An 18,423-nucleotide genomic window follows, 5' to 3' on the forward strand; every position below is an offset into this window, starting at 1 on the left:
TAAATATTTTTGTGGAAACTTATTTGCATTTATTCGAAATTGAAATCTTTTCTATCGCTATAATTGTTTTAGTGTCACTTTTGATTAATTCACTGCATCCTTGCTGAATAAAAGTATTAATTTGTTTAAAAAAAAATCTTACTGACCTCAAACTGGAATGACATGACGGAGCATAAATGATGGCAGAATTTTATATTTATTTTTTTGTGGTGTGTACACACATGCAGTGCTCAGAGTATGGCAACTGGTGAAAGATGTTCAAAACACACACATACCAAATCTGTTCATCTTGCCTGTAAACTGTGGGGACAAATAAGTCCAGTATTACATTAGTGTCTCCGTAATTATAACCCTTCATCATGATCTGTGTAGACGACAACATCTGCAACATCTTGTGTGGTTCTAAAACTTCTGTAGCCCTGTAGTCATCCTCTCCTCTGTGACCCCTCTCTCTTCCTTTCCTTCTCTCTCTCTTCTCACCGCACTTGTGGCCCCCTGGAAAAGGTCCCATCTGCAAATGCTTGTGGGTGGTTAACCAAATGCTGGTGCCAAGTCATACAAATAGCCATGCTTGGTGTTTGTTTGCATAAACACTTCTGAGAGGCTGCACTGTTTTGTAGCTGTTTCTTACAGTTGGTTGGAGGTTGAAGGGCTGCGACAGAAACACAGGGGGATATACGGTTCATTGCAAGTTCCCAATCTCCATTACTTGGGTCTGGATTCTGAAGACTGCAATGCTTTTGGTGTGGAGTGCAGGATAGTTGTTAAATCTAATTTTTTGCAAACATTAAAGTAATCCAGGCTGTTGTGATGTCAAATTTACTTTTCCACTTGCTCTTACTTCAAAGCCTCATCTTGGGTACCATGCAGTATTAGTCCGGAGAAGTCCAACTAATTGAGAAGTTTTCTTTCACTTTTGATTTTACTCCTCGATTGAAAGAATGCCAGAAGTAGAAAAATGTTGAGCCGTGTAGGGCGGGAGAATTAAAGATTAAGTTACATGTACAGGCAGAAAAGAACATTCATTTATCCCCTATTATGACCGCACATTTTAGTTTCAGGTTTTCATCCCTGGGATTTGGGAGAAACTGAAAGTGACCAATTGGTAGTCATCATCACGTAACTGTTGTTATTCTGTAGGTTTAAGAAAATTGACCTGACTGCTTTTATCTTCAGGTGAGAGTGTGCCGCTCTGGAGGTAAGTGGGAACAGACAGGGGCTGTTGAAGCCCGCTCACATGCCCACGGACAAAACTGCCTCTCCTGCAATGACAGTTCAATTGCTGAGGCCTCTGGTCCTCATTTGCAGGCCAGGCACTGGAGAGGTTTTTCTTCTCCATGCTTGCTCTTAAACGCAAGCCAGATGGCTCTAAAAATATTTCTTCCACACGTTTTATTTTCATCTTTCCTGTCGAGCTTTGTCGTGTCAGTGCTTAATGGTGCATTATTTCTGATGTTTTTAATAAAGTAAAAAAAAACAAAAAAAACTAGCATTTCTTGTTGTTTCTTTTTCTTTTGGGCAGACATTGTTCTTTACAAAGCAGTTTCGTTTGGGAATAAAAATGATTTTTGATTGGCAAGACAAGATCGAATAAGAAAGAAGTGCTACATTGATGTATCTTTCATAATTTCTGTATTTCCTCTTCGATATAAACTTAAACAACAGAACAAGCAAAGAACACACGTGACTTATCAATGTAACCAAGTTGCCTTTGGCAAGAAAGACTGTGTTGTTTTATCCCAGACACAGCTTGGATTCACTTCACTCTCATATAACACCCTAGGAATGTCAACCCATACTCATTTTACAGTGTTGTGGATTTTCATTTCCAGGACACAATGCTGTTACCGTGGAGTACCATTCAGACATGGCTATTTCATTTCATTTTTTCATTCAAATCACATGCATTATGTACCTCCAGAACCGACTGAGGTTATTTTCCCCAAACTGGAATCTGGATTTCACTATAGCAGGCCTATTGGGAAAAAATTTCCCTTTGCAGAACTTAAAAGCAGATGTTACATAGCTGCCAACATCAAACACTCTTGTTAACTGTACAGAAAGTGAAATTAAATACCTTTGATTGCTGAAGTAGCTGGTTATTGTAAACTAGTTCTCAACATGGCTCTTACATAGCCCTTGACCTTGGCTTGGCCGCACATGTTTCGTCAAATTTCAAAACCAACTGCAGCTTTTCATTTTTACTGCTAATTCTTGATTAGTAGATTGTCAAGCTTACTTTGGGGACTGAGAAACTTGGATCAACCTTTATAGGTGTTTCCTTTATTGTTTTAGAGTCAGTTTCTCTAAGTAAACACAGATTAAAGCGTGTGTTTTGGTGCTTGAAATGCAATAGTGCTTTTAAAATTTTTGCCTGCCCAGCAATTTCCTCTGACATGGATATCAGGTTCAGTTGTTCTAGTTAACCATCGTATCTTAAGAAATCAGTGCAAAACTGTTTGTAGTTACATTATTCATTTATTTTTACTTATTTTTATTATTATTCTTGTCACCAAACACTTCAGTTTAATCAGCAGGATTGTGAATTAACCGACAAAGGACGTAACCAAATAGGGAGTATAAATATAATGAGAATTAGACGAGGCAATGCTGGGGATAATACAGAAACAAACAAGGGCATAATTAGAAACCCAGGAAACCGAAACTAAACAGAACAGGGAAAAAGGAACTAAAGGAAACAATATCAAAATAAGAAATATTTAAATTAATCATTTGATACAAGTCACGTATTGTGTGCATACAGTACGTTTTTACATTGTTATATTTAAAAAAAAAATACCTTTGCGTAATTACAGTTGTAATAAATTTCTGTAATTACATCTATAATTACAGTTTTGACCTTTCCCTTACACTTCAACCCACCCTTAAACCTACCCATGTCCCTAACCTTACCCATATCCCACCTTAATAGCAGCAACAGTGTTTTGCAATACAATATGAACACAATAAGTACATTTTACTTATTTTTTCATGTAAGTAAATAGTAGTCAAGGACACATAATATAAAGTGTGACCCAAATCTCATATAATAAACACTAGAACATACCTCAATTGTTTTCGTGGAGCATGCAGACAAGTCTTATGAAGCGACTTGAGGGTGAGCAAATGATGACAGAATTCCCTTTAAGTGAAGGCTTTAAAATTAATGGGGCTACATGATTTTATTTATTTCAATTCATTTTAATTTTACTTCCATAAATTTAATTTCAAATATAGTTCCTAACTGAAATACCTTAATTTAAATTCAGAAATTGAATTGGAATTTAAAATGCATTCTTATTTTAAAAAAAAAAAAGCCTCGAGTATTACACCTCAGTGGCCCTTCAGGCATTACAAAAAAAGTTGTATTATATTGTGATGTGTATTATATTGCATATTTCAGGTGTATTTACAAAAGACTAGACTTAAAGAATGTTTTAAGAGCATTTATTTACAGAAGGCATGGCATGAATCATAATGTCGGATGGTAAAATTATTTTTTTGTGTTGCTAGGGAGTAATACTCAATTTTAGTACTATTAAATGCACTTTTTACATTTAATAATGTTGATCATAAGTGTGAAGTTTAATCAAAGAAGAAAATTTGTTCTAAAACCATTTTTTTTGTTTTTTTTTTGTTACAGATTTGAATGAAAATGCATGAAAGAAGTGAAAGAATAATTTGCACCTTGTCAAAAACTCACCATCAACACCAGAAGATAGAACAAGTAGATTTTTATTTTTTTTTTGGTCTGGTATTCTTGCCACTGCTGACCACAGGGTTTCATCTCGTGATTGCAGTGAGGAGAGATTCAGTTTGAAATCCTATTATATCTATCTGGTGTGCAGTGTGTATTGTGTGTGGTTCTCTGTCTGGTTGGGGAGTAAGATTTTGGGCCCGCTGAGGACAGGCAGAGGATGAATAAGTGAAGAGTGGAGCTATAGCAGAGATGTAAAGATTTTCTTAGAGGACTGCGTTTCAAATCTCAGATTATTGAGTAGCTCTTTGTTTGACGGGCTGACACCCCAAATGAATGCTCTCAGTCCCATACAGTAAATTTTTTACACCTTGGTGGATAGCATAAAACTCATCCAGCCTCAGAAAATAGAGAGAGAGAGAGAGAAAAAGCGTAAACTCTCAATCCTTTTTAATTCATCAAAGCACCTTCTAAATGAGGGGCTCAGTTAAACTTTCATACCCCACGAAAAAGGCAAACAGCAAAGACAAGTTTTTTTTTTTTCTTCGATCTGTATGCCCGTCTGAGATTCATTAGGTTTGGAAGGCACGGGCTGAAAGGGGTGAGAGGTAAAAAATAGAGAGAACAGAAGAGAGAGAAATAAAGAATGATGACCGATGCATCTTTAGACAGATGGTAAGGTAACGCCATCATTCTTGTCATTCACTGTATGATTGGTAGCTTTTGTGAGCTCTCAATTTCTCCATATATATGGTTGTTTTTTAAATACTTTGCTGACAGACTCTCCTCTGAGGCTTATCAGATCCACCTCCAGCAGACAGTCTGTTTATTTCCTTTCTCCAAACATGTTTTTATACTGATTGTATAATTATATCAATCCATTGCTCAATGTGACATTTGTATTACTGTGTTTAGAAAGTCTTGGAACATCCATGGGACAATCCAGACAGGTATTTTTACCCAAAATTTTTTTTTAAAGGCAGTCATGTATGGAATCCTGTTACCACCTTAGAGTAAAAATAATAAGGATGTTTATGAGATTATTTTAAAATAAGAAATACAATCACATTGCAAGATAATAAAAGGCATGAGATATTAAGTCACAATTTTTACAATTCCTGTAGCTCAAACAGTAGAGCATGGCACTAGCAATGCTGAGATCATGGTTCGAATCTCAGGGAATGCATCAACTGATAAAATCTACATTATACCCTGAATGCAGTGTAAGTCGCTAGGATAAAGGCATTTGCCAAATGTGTAAATGTAAATGTCAGAGAAATAAAGTCACATTGTGAGATATACAGTTGCAATTGTCAGATAAAAAGCCACAATTATGAGAAATAATTGCAATTGTGAAATATAAAGCTGCAATTGTGACATAATAAATCATAAGAGGGAAAAAGTCTAAATCCAGACTAAAATGCATGTTTGAGCTGTTTTAACTAAAAGCAATTTGCACTGACATATCTTAAAATTATGCACACCAGTAACGTTTTTTTTTCTTTTTTTCTAAGGCGTGTTTATAAAAGCTACTTAAATGTCCTAATTAAACTAAGGGTTCACCCAAAAATGAAATTTCTGTCATTAATTACTCACCCTCATGTCGTCCCAAACTCATAAGACCTTTGTTCATCTTCGGAACACAAATTAATTTTGATGAATTCTGAGGGTTTCTGATCCACACATTGGCCGCGACGTCATTGCACCTTTTGAGGTCCAGAAAGGTATTAAAGACATTGTTAAAATAGTCAACATGACTGCAGTGGTTTAACCTTAATGTTATGAAGCTACAAGAATACTATTTGTGCGCAAAAACAAAACAAAAATAACTACTTTATTCAACAAATTCGTCTCTTCCCTGTCATTCTCATATGCTATTTACGCTGCAGCACTTCCAGGTTCTACGACTGAACGCCGACTCATTAATGGCTGGCTCCTGTGTCAGCATCACATGCATGCGTCGTGCTGCTCACGTGTTCAGCTTCGTCCAATACTGAGCCGGCGTTCGGACGTAAACACGGAAGCCTGCAGTGCATTCACTACTTCAACTGTGTATGACAACAATTTAAAATCATTAAATAAAGTTGTTATTTTTGTTTTTGCACACAAAAAGTATTCTCATCACTTCATAACATTTAAGGTTGAACCACTGTAGTCATGTTGACTATTTTAACAATGTCTTTAATACCTTTCTGGACCTCAAAAGGTGCAATGACGTTGCTGCCAATGTGTAGTTCAGAAACCCTCAGATTTCATCAAAAATATCTTAATTTGTGTTCTGAAGATGAACAAAGGTCTTACTGGTTTGGGAAGACATGAGGGTGAGTAATTAAAGACAGAAATTTCATTTTTGGGTGAACTAACCCTTTAATCTAAGCCTTCTCTGTGAAACCAGGCCATAGTGTAATATAAAGTCACATTTACCTTCTTCTTTTTCAGCTCTGAGGCAGATATTGTTTGCCATACTATGTTTGCAAATACTGTGTATTTGATGTTTGTAGAAAATATTCATGACTTAGTTTCCCTATAGTTAAACAAATGTTGTGCTGATATGCACAGAAACTCAATACTCTTTGTCTCACTATGCCAAACCAGATCATTTACTTGAAGAGAGAAGATATATCTAACATGTTACGGAAAGGTAACATCCAAGAATGTCATTCAATATTTCTAACAAACAAATCCAAAAACTAAAAGATAAAAATGTGGTTGTTAACCACAGGCACAAGATAGTCCCATCTTCCTTTAGGAAGCCCCCACCTCTTTTTCCTCTTTTCTCGGTCGTTCTTCTTGTCACATTTCCTGCTGCTGTCTGAGTGTGAGTGGGGCGCAGGGGTCAGGTAGCTCAGCTCCATGATAACCCCTCATAAGAACCGCCAGCACGGCTGACACTCACCATATGGCCCTCTGACCCTGTCTCCTTGGGAACAGGACATGGCACAGGAAGGAGAACACTGCTGGAGAGATTTGTACTCGGTGGAAAGGGATGGAAAAGATATGTATGGATAACTTGGAAAAACTGGGAACATGATGATAAGCACTTTCGGAAAGCAACATGGATTGTGTTAATGTAGTTCACAGCTGAAACGCTTGTTGACTGACGATAAGGACTTTAAACATGGCTACTCAAGGCTGCTGTTTGCAAATGCATGGAGCTAATGATGTTCATTGTGGGAATTAGTCTTTTATCTTTGGAATTGCAATCGATAGTCGCACACGTGCACAAATGCACATACGTACGGACTATCTGGACGGTTCCCTTGGGTTGAGGGCGTGAGGAGGGGAATGTGCAGTCTGGCCTTATTAGAATGCTCCATGTGTGATGAGAAGAGAGGAGCAGCAGCTTTCCCAATGCAGACCCCACGTCACACGCAGGCAGCGCCGCTAGACAGGGGCCACTGCCCCCTAACCCCCCCTTCCTCTTGGGAGATAGTCCAGGTCTGCTTTCTGTCATGGTGTCTTCCACACCACACCCCAGGGGGCCGCACGGTGTGGGAACCCGGTGTTTTAAACCACATCGTTCTGTGAGGGAAATGGAGAGAGGAGAGAGTGATATTTCTCCTGAATCAGGGACTCTTTCTTTTTTGTCAGTTTGCCATTGTCTATCTCAGCCTTCTCTGGTATGTGCCTCATCTCCCTCTTTCCTTCGGATCAATAGTGTTAATTGGTCTGCTCTGTCAGTCCTGCATTGATTGTGACCACTAATAAAAGAGATATTGATTGGCAGTTTGTTTAACATTGGCCTGCGCACTGCACACTGCCCTCTAATGCTATTCCTACAGCAACCTTTTCCTGTTTCCAGCACTTCTTAACGTCATAAATTATGCTGGTCGATTAGGGATTTTTTTGTGCCTTTTTTTATAGATTCAAAAAAGAGGTAACTTGGATGACAGGTTATTTTTTTTTAATATGAGGATTTTTCTTTTCTAAAATATTTTCCCTATTTTTGTATGCACTGTATTGTTTACGGGGGGAAAAAACTGCAAAAAGCCTGTTAATTGGTTAACTGTAAGTGACATTATCATACACAGTAAAAAAACCTGTAAATGGTTTAAAATTGCACTGCATAATCATTTAACTTTACTGTAAAATACTGTCAAATTTGTTTTTGTTTTTTTGCAAGTAAAAACTGAATTAATTTTAATGTACATTATAGTGTTTTGTGTTAAATTGTCTGTTATTTAGTTAATGTTTATTGCATTATTTTAGTCAGGTGTGTTAGCCTGATGGTGTTTTGTCTTTGTATGACCCTGTAAGTTTAGGCTTACAACCAGGGTTATGTGCTTCTATGAGTGTTATTCACCTATCATTTCCGTCTGATTTTAGGGATAAGTAAGTTATGGGTAGGGTTAGGTTTAGGGTTAGGGATAGGGTTAGACTAAATTTTCGGACAGGAATGTTGTTCCAGGATCATCAAAATATGTTGATCCAGGAACATGTCTTGGTAAAATCACAGTGACTGTGCACCATCACGAGTATTTGCCTTTTTTTATGGACAGGTCACTTACAATTAACTCATCATGTGGTTTTCTTTTGTACCACCTGTATTATTATAGTTGTTATGAGTACTTTTAAAAGGAAAAAGCAGATTTTAGTAGTTGGTAAACTAACATTCTATCATATTCTATCATATCTTGACGCATTACTTTTAAAAGTAACTTTCCCCAGCACTGCTTATATATGGTCATGGTTATAAGTTGTAAAATATACAGGCATCAATAAGCCACCCTGTAATATGTATTAACACTAATTTATACTCCATGAGGGCATGGTGAAAGTGAAAGTCCTCTGTGTGTCCCCTGAGTCTGTGTGAGGACTTCAGAAACAGTCTTAAGTACTGTACTTCATAGATTTAATTATCTCCATTAACTATTCAGTGATCAATAGAGTTAGTTTTATCCAATCGATAGGTGCCCAACCACCAGAAGGACAATGTGCATAAGTTAATATTTGCATTTGAAAGTGGCTGATGTCACATGCCCCATTGGAAATCCATAGCGTTTTGTGCAGCTGTATCTTATGCGTCTGTGTTTATGGCTGGGCGCTATTGATTCAGCCCACTGTATTTACTGCCGGGACGGTGCCGTAGGTTTTAATTGTCAGAATGTTTTAGACCCATCACACATTCTCTGCTCCTCTTACCTCACTCCTCACACCTCTGTCATCTACGTCCTTTCGCTTTCTCTCACTTTTTCCAATTTTCTATCTCTCTTTCTATGTCTTTCTCCCCGTCTGTTATTCGGTTTAATCCCTACGGTATGGAGAAACTGATTTCCAAGCAGAATCCTCTTAATTTGCTTACTATGCGTGTGTGTGTGTGTGTGTGTGTGTGTGTGTGTCAGTGTGTATATGAGAAAGAGAATGTGAGTTTTATTTAAATGGATACCTCTACGAACCCGAGGGAGCAGCTCCAGTCACTTCTAAGTGTGTACAGCTGCTTATTGAGGCCTGTTCCCGATGGATTTCTGTTTGTTTACTAACTCATTTTCTGATATAGTATGTTTTTTTTTTTCCTGATCTCTCAGACAAGACCTTCACATTTGACATTTCAACATATGTTCAGGCAAAGCTATTGCTTTGATTTTATAGCCATTCGTTTCATAAATCATTTGATCTTTGTATAGTCAGTTTTATCTGATTTTAAAATATATTTGGTCCCACTTTATATTAGGTGCCTTTAACTACTACGTACTAACATTTAAATTAATCATTTGATATAATGCACTTATTGTGTACTTACGTTTTTACATTGTACTTATATTTATAAAAATATTTATTTTTAAAATATTTAAAATTATATTTTTAAAAAATGTATTTAATATTTCTGTTTAAAACATTTAGATTCTATAATATTTATTAGAATCAAACTTATTGCACAAGTTACAGTTAAAGTCATTTTTAAAGGTCAGATAGATCCCTGCATAATGAAAAATAAATCAAAATGAAATGATTATTCTTGTTTCGTGTGGATGAAGCAATGTTCTGTATTGATGTAGAAAGTATTGATGCACAGGTAATGGATTATACAAAGTCATAAATTCATCTGTCTTATTGACTAATTACAGTTTATGATGGTGGCATCAAAATGTATTGATTAGAAATTAAGTTAAATGACCCCCTACTGTAATTTCCTAAATTGCCTAATGATATTAAGGATAGGTATTTTGTTTGGCTTTGTCCAAAACTGAAGCAGCTATTGATTGTAAAATTAGTATATTTTTGTGTGCATGCTATAGTGACAATCTGTCTTTCATGTTTTGAAATGGGTAACATGAAAAATGTTTTTTTTTGTTTGTTTGTTTGTTTTTTCACAAACTACCTTTTATAATGGCATATATATATTTGTGTTGGTCAGACCAATTCTCAGATATGGTTATGTCGCTGGAATAACATTAGTCGGAGTGGCTAAAGACACTTCGAAAAGTGAGTCTAGTTTAAATTGCTCCCTGCTGTGTTTTTAATCTGCTAAAAATCAATAGAGCTTTTACTGTCACTCTGAATGGGAGGCAACGTGTATTGATGTCCAGATGTCATTCGGAAAGGATTTGAAGCTTCTATTCCTCCTCCTTTCACAGGGGATGGTGTGATATATCAGTTCATTCTGTCGTTTATTTTTAAGAGAGTTAGTAAAGCTTTCTGCTGTGTACTGCAGAGTGCAGGATGTTGGGCCTTGCTAGCATCTCTTTAACGTGCCTGGTTTACACAACAGAGCTTATTTTAAAGCCTTTTATTGATGTCCGTCTCTAAGAAAGCTCTTTAAATGAATACAGTCTTAATGGGTTATCACTGTAAGCTCTTACACGTAGCTTGGCTCGCACAGGATGAAGGCAATTTATTTGGCAATTCAATCAGAGGAGAGAAAGTTTTACATGATTCAATAAGGCTTTCCGGCTGGCAAGTCTCTCCGAAGGAGTAGGGTAAGGGAGAAAGACATGGGAAGGAGACTGAAAAAGAAGGAGGGAAGAGGAATAAATAAATTAATGTAGTAAGGACAGATGGACAATCAGAAAGAGTGAGAAATAGCCTTATAGGCTTAGGCAAGACAAGAATAGGCATTTACATGCACTTGAAAAGTTTAATTGTAGTCAGACTAAAGCAATAATTCATCTTTCTTAAAATGTCATGTAAATGCTTTAGTCCAAATAAAATCATACCAGTCCAGTTTTGTGAAGTTGGACTAACAGAGCTAGCTAGAGTGCGCTTGCTCTAGACTCTTGAGCTTGCTCTAAAAGACAGGGGTGACATGATCTTTCAAATATTCAGTTAAGCATTATGTCATGCATAGCTTTTACAGGGAGATGAAGACTATGGCCGTTTCTCAATATGCACTCTTATGCATTCTTGCATCCTTGTGTTCTCGTACTACATCATCATCCGTCAAAGTCCAGTTCCAATACTCAAGAATGCAAGTACAGAGAACACATGAAAATACCGGATGTGTTCTTGATATCGAGGATGCATCGAGTGCAGACTTGAGAGAATCAAACCGTAAAGTTGTTGCGGGCGGGACGAAGTACGGAAGTCTGTAAGCTTTAAACTTCTCTTGTTCTCACTCGAGATTTCCACTGAAAGCTCGCATATATGTGACAGCTCGTTAAAGTAAACATTCATGTTTCGTCTGGCATACTTTTAATACTTTTAAGTTATGAATACCTGGAGAAAGCCTTCAGTACTTTTTAATTGGCATATTTAAAAGAATCTTAATGTTGACAAAGCTTAACATTAAATTTACTTACTCAAAATAAAAAGATATCAAATAATAACAAGAATGTAAGTATGCCTTTTACGGAGTGTCTATTTACACTAAGTGCAAATAGCATCCCTTGTTGGCAAATGATATTTACACTAGCGCCACCCACCAATGTCTGGTTGGGCCACTCAGGTTTTAAAAAAGATGCACGAAAAACAAAGTCTTCCGTGGTGCAGCAGTAGCGAGTTAGGTTCGCAAACCTGGCTTTTAATGCAGTCGACGCGGGTACAAATCTGCCTTTTGCTCGCATTTATTTTCAATAAAAATGAAAATAATGTTCTAAAAGTGGAAATAAACTGCGAACGAGTGTTTAATAATATTAAAAGTGTTTATTGGGTAGGGTTAGGGGAAGGTGTAGGGAAGGTTTTTATTCTGCCAATAAGGCATCATCCATTTAATAATTTTAATAAATATAATAATTTACACTATGATATTTTTGCACCTCAGTATTTTTGTACATTAACAGGATGCAATTAGTATCTGCTAATATAAAGTATAGATAGCATCTTATTACTACCTACTCTTATTGCAAAAAACTGATACTTTTACATGGTGTAAATAGAATCGCTATTTTCACTTAATGTAAAGAGTATCTAATTGCTATTTACACTTGGTGTAAATAGCATCTATCGTTATTTGCACTTAGTGTAAATAGCATCTATAGCCGCTGCCAATATTTTAATATGACATCTGTGATGTGATGTTATGTTTTATTTATTGTACATTGGATGGTGCTGTCTCACTGCCTAATATGTGCTGAACGTTCAGTTGAGCAACAGGATCGCAGCACATCTCAATTCTCACGTTCTGTGTCCTTGTGTCCTTCTAAGTGGAAGCCTGGCAAGACCGGACTCCACGAGAACGCAAGTCCTTTATTCGCGTTCTTTGAGTTGAGAGACAGCCGTAACTTTACTTTGCAAAATCCTGCTGTAGATTTATTATAACTGCTAATGTTAATTAGGGGAGAAAGCAGGGAAGACTAACTCTAACAAGATGGCATGAAGGCATACATAAAGTGAAACAGTATAGACCCTTTCACTGTATGAGGCTTTCATTAGTGATCTATATCTCACTTTCTTCTTCCACTTCTCTCATTTTTGACTCTTCCAGAGCCCAGAGTATCATTGCATGGGCTGATGGGTACTTGGAGGCCTATAAAACTGTAAGTCTGCCTGGATGGGTTTGGCCTGTGGGACTCTGCTGGTGACCCTCTGTCTCTTTCTCCTCTCCTCTGAGCCCGCTGCCTTTGTCATTATTTATTTAACCCTTAAGTGTTTAAAACGGAGAGGTCTGGGGGGACCAGGAATAGCTGATGAAAATATTCCCAGATACACTGCAGGGCAGGGGGGAATTATTTATTTTCTTTTCTTGAATCTCGACAAAAAAAAAAAAAAACGTGAATGAAGCATGGATACAGATATAATGCTGTGTATAAATGTAGTGATGTGTCATAAAGAAGCTAATATGACAGGAGAACGAGATGAGGGGTCGAGAGAGTATCATATTGTCTGAGTGTCTGTGTAATGGGAGATCCACATGAATAACTGATCTTTGACTGGAGGGTCCCCAAAGGGGCATCACTGGCCTGAAGCGATTGGCCTTTGAGATAACATCGTCATCAGACACCCTCAGGTCAAAGTTCACCCCAGGGACCACCGAATAGGCCGCTGCTTTTGTTAACCAGCTTGAGTTTGGATGTCTTATAGAAAGGTCTTATCAGTCTTGTCAGAGCTGTGCAATGATTTATTGTCTGTTTATGTTGGAACATCTAAGATCATTACTCTGTTACCAGTGCTGCACTGTCACTTATTGAATTTTGCAATCAAAGGTCTTTAACATTTTGCTAACACAATACAATAAGGTTTAACATTAGTTAATGCATTAGGTATCATGATCTAACAATGAACTTAGTTTTTACAGCATTTATTAATATATATTAATGATAATTATAAATATCTTTTATTGTTAATCATGTTTGTTCATAATATATTAATGCTAATTTATGCAAGTTAAAATGTTACAAATGTATTAATATATGTAGAAAAGAACATAAACATTAAACAAGATCTTAAATAATAAATGCTGTAAAATGTTAAATTCAACAATGACATAATGCAACAAATTGAACCTTACTGTAAAGTGTTACTAGTATTTGCATCCTGTAAGATTTTGGATTACATACTACCATGTACCGTTAAAAACTTTTGTGATTTGGGAGATTTTTTAAAAGTTTTTGTCTTATGCTCACCAAGACTGCATTTATTTGATCAAAAATACAGTAAGACAGTAATATCGTGAAATATTATTGTAATTAAATGTTATTTCAGCATCAATACTCCAGTCTTCAGTGTCACATGATCTTTCAGAAATAATTATAATATGCAGATTTGCTGTTCAAGAAATATTTCTTATTATCAATGTTGAAAACGGTTGTGCTTCATGCTTCCATATTTTTGTTGAAATAATAAATTTTTTTCAGGATTCTTTGATGCATAGATAATTTATTTAAAATACAAATCTCTTGTAACATTATAAATGTTTATTTTAATGTGTCCTTGCTGAATAATAATAATAAAAAAAAAACTTTCTGACCTCAAACTTTGGATCCAAATGTTATGTGTAATATCAAATTATGATTGTATATTATACATGGCCTTCTAAGTTATTTTATACTAAACCATTATTTAAACTAAATTATGTGTTTATGTAGCTTTGATTTTAGGATTTTATGATGTAATACAGGTACAAATGAAATGACACAGGCATTTCGCCATTAGACTAAAGCATTTCAAGGAAGTGCTCTTCAGTTTTTTTCAGCATACTCACAAATGGGTCACACACCCTATAGGGACCCTTCTGGTTTCCCCCTTCACTTTCCTTTTCGGTCTCTATTTTTTGTTTGGTCTTTTACTTTATATTGATTTTGTATTGTCCAATTTTGGTTCTCTTGCTTTCTCCTGCTCTCTCTTTCTATCTTGCCTTCTCCTCTCAAGTTTACAAAAGCTGGGCCTCAGTTAGAGCATCTGTGAGAATAAAGTGCCCCATCAGGGAATCACACTCACTCATGAAACACATCAAAAAATGATGACACAAACCTGTACTGATCAAAAGAGGTTTGAAGTAGTCTGGCGTTTGTGTGTGCATTGATGCCAGCTGAGATTTTGGTGCATTGCCTCCACTCTGAATAGACAGAAACAAAATGCACTTAACAATGATTTAATGCATTTTTATTTACTGTTGCTTATGGTTTGGCATGCAAACAGGCCAGGGTTTTGTAGACGAGTCAGTGAAACAATATTAACAACTGAGAGCACTCACTTTTTATTGCATTCTAGAGCAGAGCTGACAACGTTCACTTCCACTGCAGCGTCTCATGAAACGCACATCCAGTCAATAGCCTTAAATCTGTGGAGAATTTAAGCTGAAAATTAAAGGAAGTCAATAAACTGCATTGCAGATGGGATATTTAGATTAAACTGCACTTAATGTAATTTCTACACAATACAGTGTTGCGGAGCCCCTTATGAATTGCCCATTTTTCCAGTTCTATATGCTAGGCTAAATGGCTTCTGTCATATTCTGCTAAGCCTAACCTGGTAAAGGTTATTAATGGGAGCAATAAAGGGCAAATTATACTGTGAAAGCAATGAAAAAATAAATATCTAGAGTCATAATGTGCATTTGTTTGTTTACCTTTAGTTGGTTATTGCTTGTGCTGTGTGCTATTGGTAACTGTCTGAGATATGACAGCAGTGTTGTTGTTTTATTCTTTGAAAGGCAAAAGCTAATTTTCATTATCTTCTATTACTTTTTACAGGATACCTGGTGGAGGTACATTTTAGCACACCAGAAGCAACTAGCCAAACATTAGAATTATTTATCTCCTCCATTATATCCTGTGTTTCCTGCATTGGTTTTTATAATGTATTAGTCTTCTTTAAACTAGCACCTGAAACTTCTCGGCTGTCACACACACTCACGCAGTACAGTATATACTCTGAACTGGCCCTTGATCATATCCTCCCTCTCTCTTATAGCGAATGAACCTTATCAACAGCCATTCTCCGGGGCAGACACAGCAGTGTGTATTGATTCCCCTCCTTCTCCATAATGAACTACTCAGCACAGCTTTATCACAGGGCCATGCCGCCATTGGCTGGTGGTAATATGAAATTAGGCAGCATGCAACCAGCCTGTCAGTATCGATTTCCCCACCCAGATTACTTGTTACAAAAGAATAGAGCTGTCTGTGGCATAATTGAACAAGTTAACTCCTTGTCTCGTAAATGTAAGCCAGCATTGATTCATAGGGACTTGGTTTTCACGCAGGATAAAAAGAAAACGCCGCTGTGTTTTATCTTGATGAGATGTTCGTGGAATGTGTTTTCCTTTTCTCTGTCCTGTGTTCCTTCACTGGCTTTCAGTGTTTTTCTTGCTGAATTGCAAGAAAAGTAAATGGGATTTTGTTTGATGCTGTAGGTTTCTTTCTGTTTTCTCCTGAGTGAGCCCTCAACCCATATTCTGTTATATTTGTTTTTTTATTTATTTACTGGTGTAACAATTAGCTTAACCAATAAACTCTGTGTGTAAGAGGCAAGAACTGCACAGATACATGTTCAGACACACATTCTATTAAACACAGACGTCATCTATTGAGTTTTGCAAGTATCCAAATGTAACAAGGAAAGAGAATTGGCTTTTCAGTTCATGAAATGGAATTTGAATTCAATTGCTCACAACCCACACAAAGTCGAATTGAAATTTTGAATCGGAATCAATCAATCGTTCTATCTATCTATCTATCTATCTATCTATCTATCGTTCTATCGTTCTATCGTTCTATCTATCGTTCTATCATTCTATCTATCTATCTATCTATCGTTCTATCGTTCTATCTATCGTTCTATCGTTCTATATATCTATCTATCTATCTATCATTCTATCTATCGTTCTATCATTCTATTGTTCTATCTATCTATCTATCTATCTATCTATCTATTGTTCTATCGTTCTATCTGTCGTTCTATCGTTCTATCTGTCGTTCTATCTATCTGTTGTTCTATCATTCTATCTATCATTCTATCGTTCTATCTATCTATCTATCTATCTATCTATCTATCTATCTATCGTTCTATCGTTCTATCTATCGTTCTATCGATCTATCTATCTATCGTTCTGTCATTCTGTCGTTCTATCTATCGTTCTATCTGTCGTTCTATCGTTCTATCTGTCGTTCTGTCGTTCTATCTGTCGTTCTATCTATCTGTTGTTCTATCATTCTATCTATCATTCTATCGTTCTATCTATCGTTCTATCGTTCTATCGTTCTATCGATCTATCTATCGTTCTATTGTTCTATCTATCGTCCTATCATTCTATCTGTCGTTCTATCTATCTATTGTTCTATCATTCTATGTATCGTTCTATCTATCGTTCTATCTATCTATCTATCTATCGTTCTGTCATTCTGTCGTTCTATCTATCGTTCTATCTATAGTTCTATCATTCTATCTATTGTTCTATCTATCGGTGTAGTTAAGAATTAGTCATATTAATTTTTTGAATTTTCATTTTCATTCCACTTCCCTACATTCAAATTTGAATCGCAATTCAATTCAATTCAATTCTGAAAACCATATTTCTGATATGAAGAAGAGCACCGGGAGGAAGGAGAGGAAACTGAAACAGAGAGAGAGAAGGCTGCGCCCCATAAAGCAGCTCTAAGCAGGTGAAGACTTTTTCCACACTGTTACTCCTGCTAATTACAGAACGGAGCTCAGTCAAGGGGAAAATGCAGTCTATCTGAACAAACACTCCAGAATCGGCCCTTCAGGCCTCGTACTAAACCACTCCTTTTTGTACAGTGTGGGGGGTCAGCAGGCAGGTTGGGGGGAGGGGGGATGTAAATTGTTTGATGAGCGTATGTAGCTCTTGTCGCAAGTCCAGATGCAGGCTAGATACAGTGTTTTCCCTCAGTGGGGTTAAGGGTTAATGAAACGCTCCCTCGCTCCCTGATTCTCCTCTTCTCCTCCCGGCATAGTGATAAGTAGCTAACCAACGGTGCCTGTAATTACAATCTTACAGAAACTGGCCAGATCTGTATATAAATCTCACCATCCAATTACAATGTGTAATAACTTTGCACTCAAGCTGGTAATGAGCTCTAATACTGCAGCATGTGATAATCCCCTCTGGATGCTGGCTTGATCAGATGTTGGCTTTGTAATTAGACTGGCAGAAAATCATTATTTCGTGTTCAGGAAAAAATGAGGTTGGTGGGAAGTTAATTTTGCTAGCGTTCTCTGAAGCGTAGACAAGAATTTAATGATTTAATCATGATTGTTAGCTATTTTGCAATCAATTTGTAATGATTGTGTCAAAACAGAGGGCTTTGCTAGGGAGAAAGACCTGGAAAGTGTCGCTGATATGGCATGTTAGTGTGTGTGTGTGTGTGTGTGTGTGTGCGTGCGTGTGTGTGTGAGATCATATGCCAGTCATAAATTAATGAGGCTTGCTGTGATTTGTACATAATACAAAAAAAGTGTTTGTTAGTAAATACATATTTGATCTCTAGAATTGAAATTTTTAAAAATCAGTGAAGTAAAAAGTAAGATCTCTGGGGAAATATAAAAAAAAAAAAAAAAAAAAAAATGAATAAAAATAAAGTAAATTAATTTCTAATAGGGGTGGGTGAAAAAAAAAATGTAGATTTTCCAATGCTACGTGATTCTCTCCACGATTCTCTCTTTGTGATTCTAGGTTTAGTTTTTAGCTGCAGATGCTCAATGGCATTATTTGTGGTTTAGAAGCAGCCATAGTCTGCCTACTTTCAATTCCACTCATACACAAACACAAAAACCCTCGAACCATCCATAAAATAGTCTTCCATCCAAAAGTTTGAAAAGTTTGAAATTAATTATAAGGGCAATCGTGGGCTTTATTGCTCACCGATGTTCCAAGTGTTTTCTGTTTCCAA

The sequence above is a fragment of the Ctenopharyngodon idella genome, chromosome 7 (genome assembly GCF_019924925.1).
Source record: "Ctenopharyngodon idella isolate HZGC_01 chromosome 7, HZGC01, whole genome shotgun sequence".
In the NCBI taxonomy this organism is placed as follows: domain Eukaryota; kingdom Metazoa; phylum Chordata; class Actinopteri; order Cypriniformes; family Xenocyprididae; genus Ctenopharyngodon; species Ctenopharyngodon idella.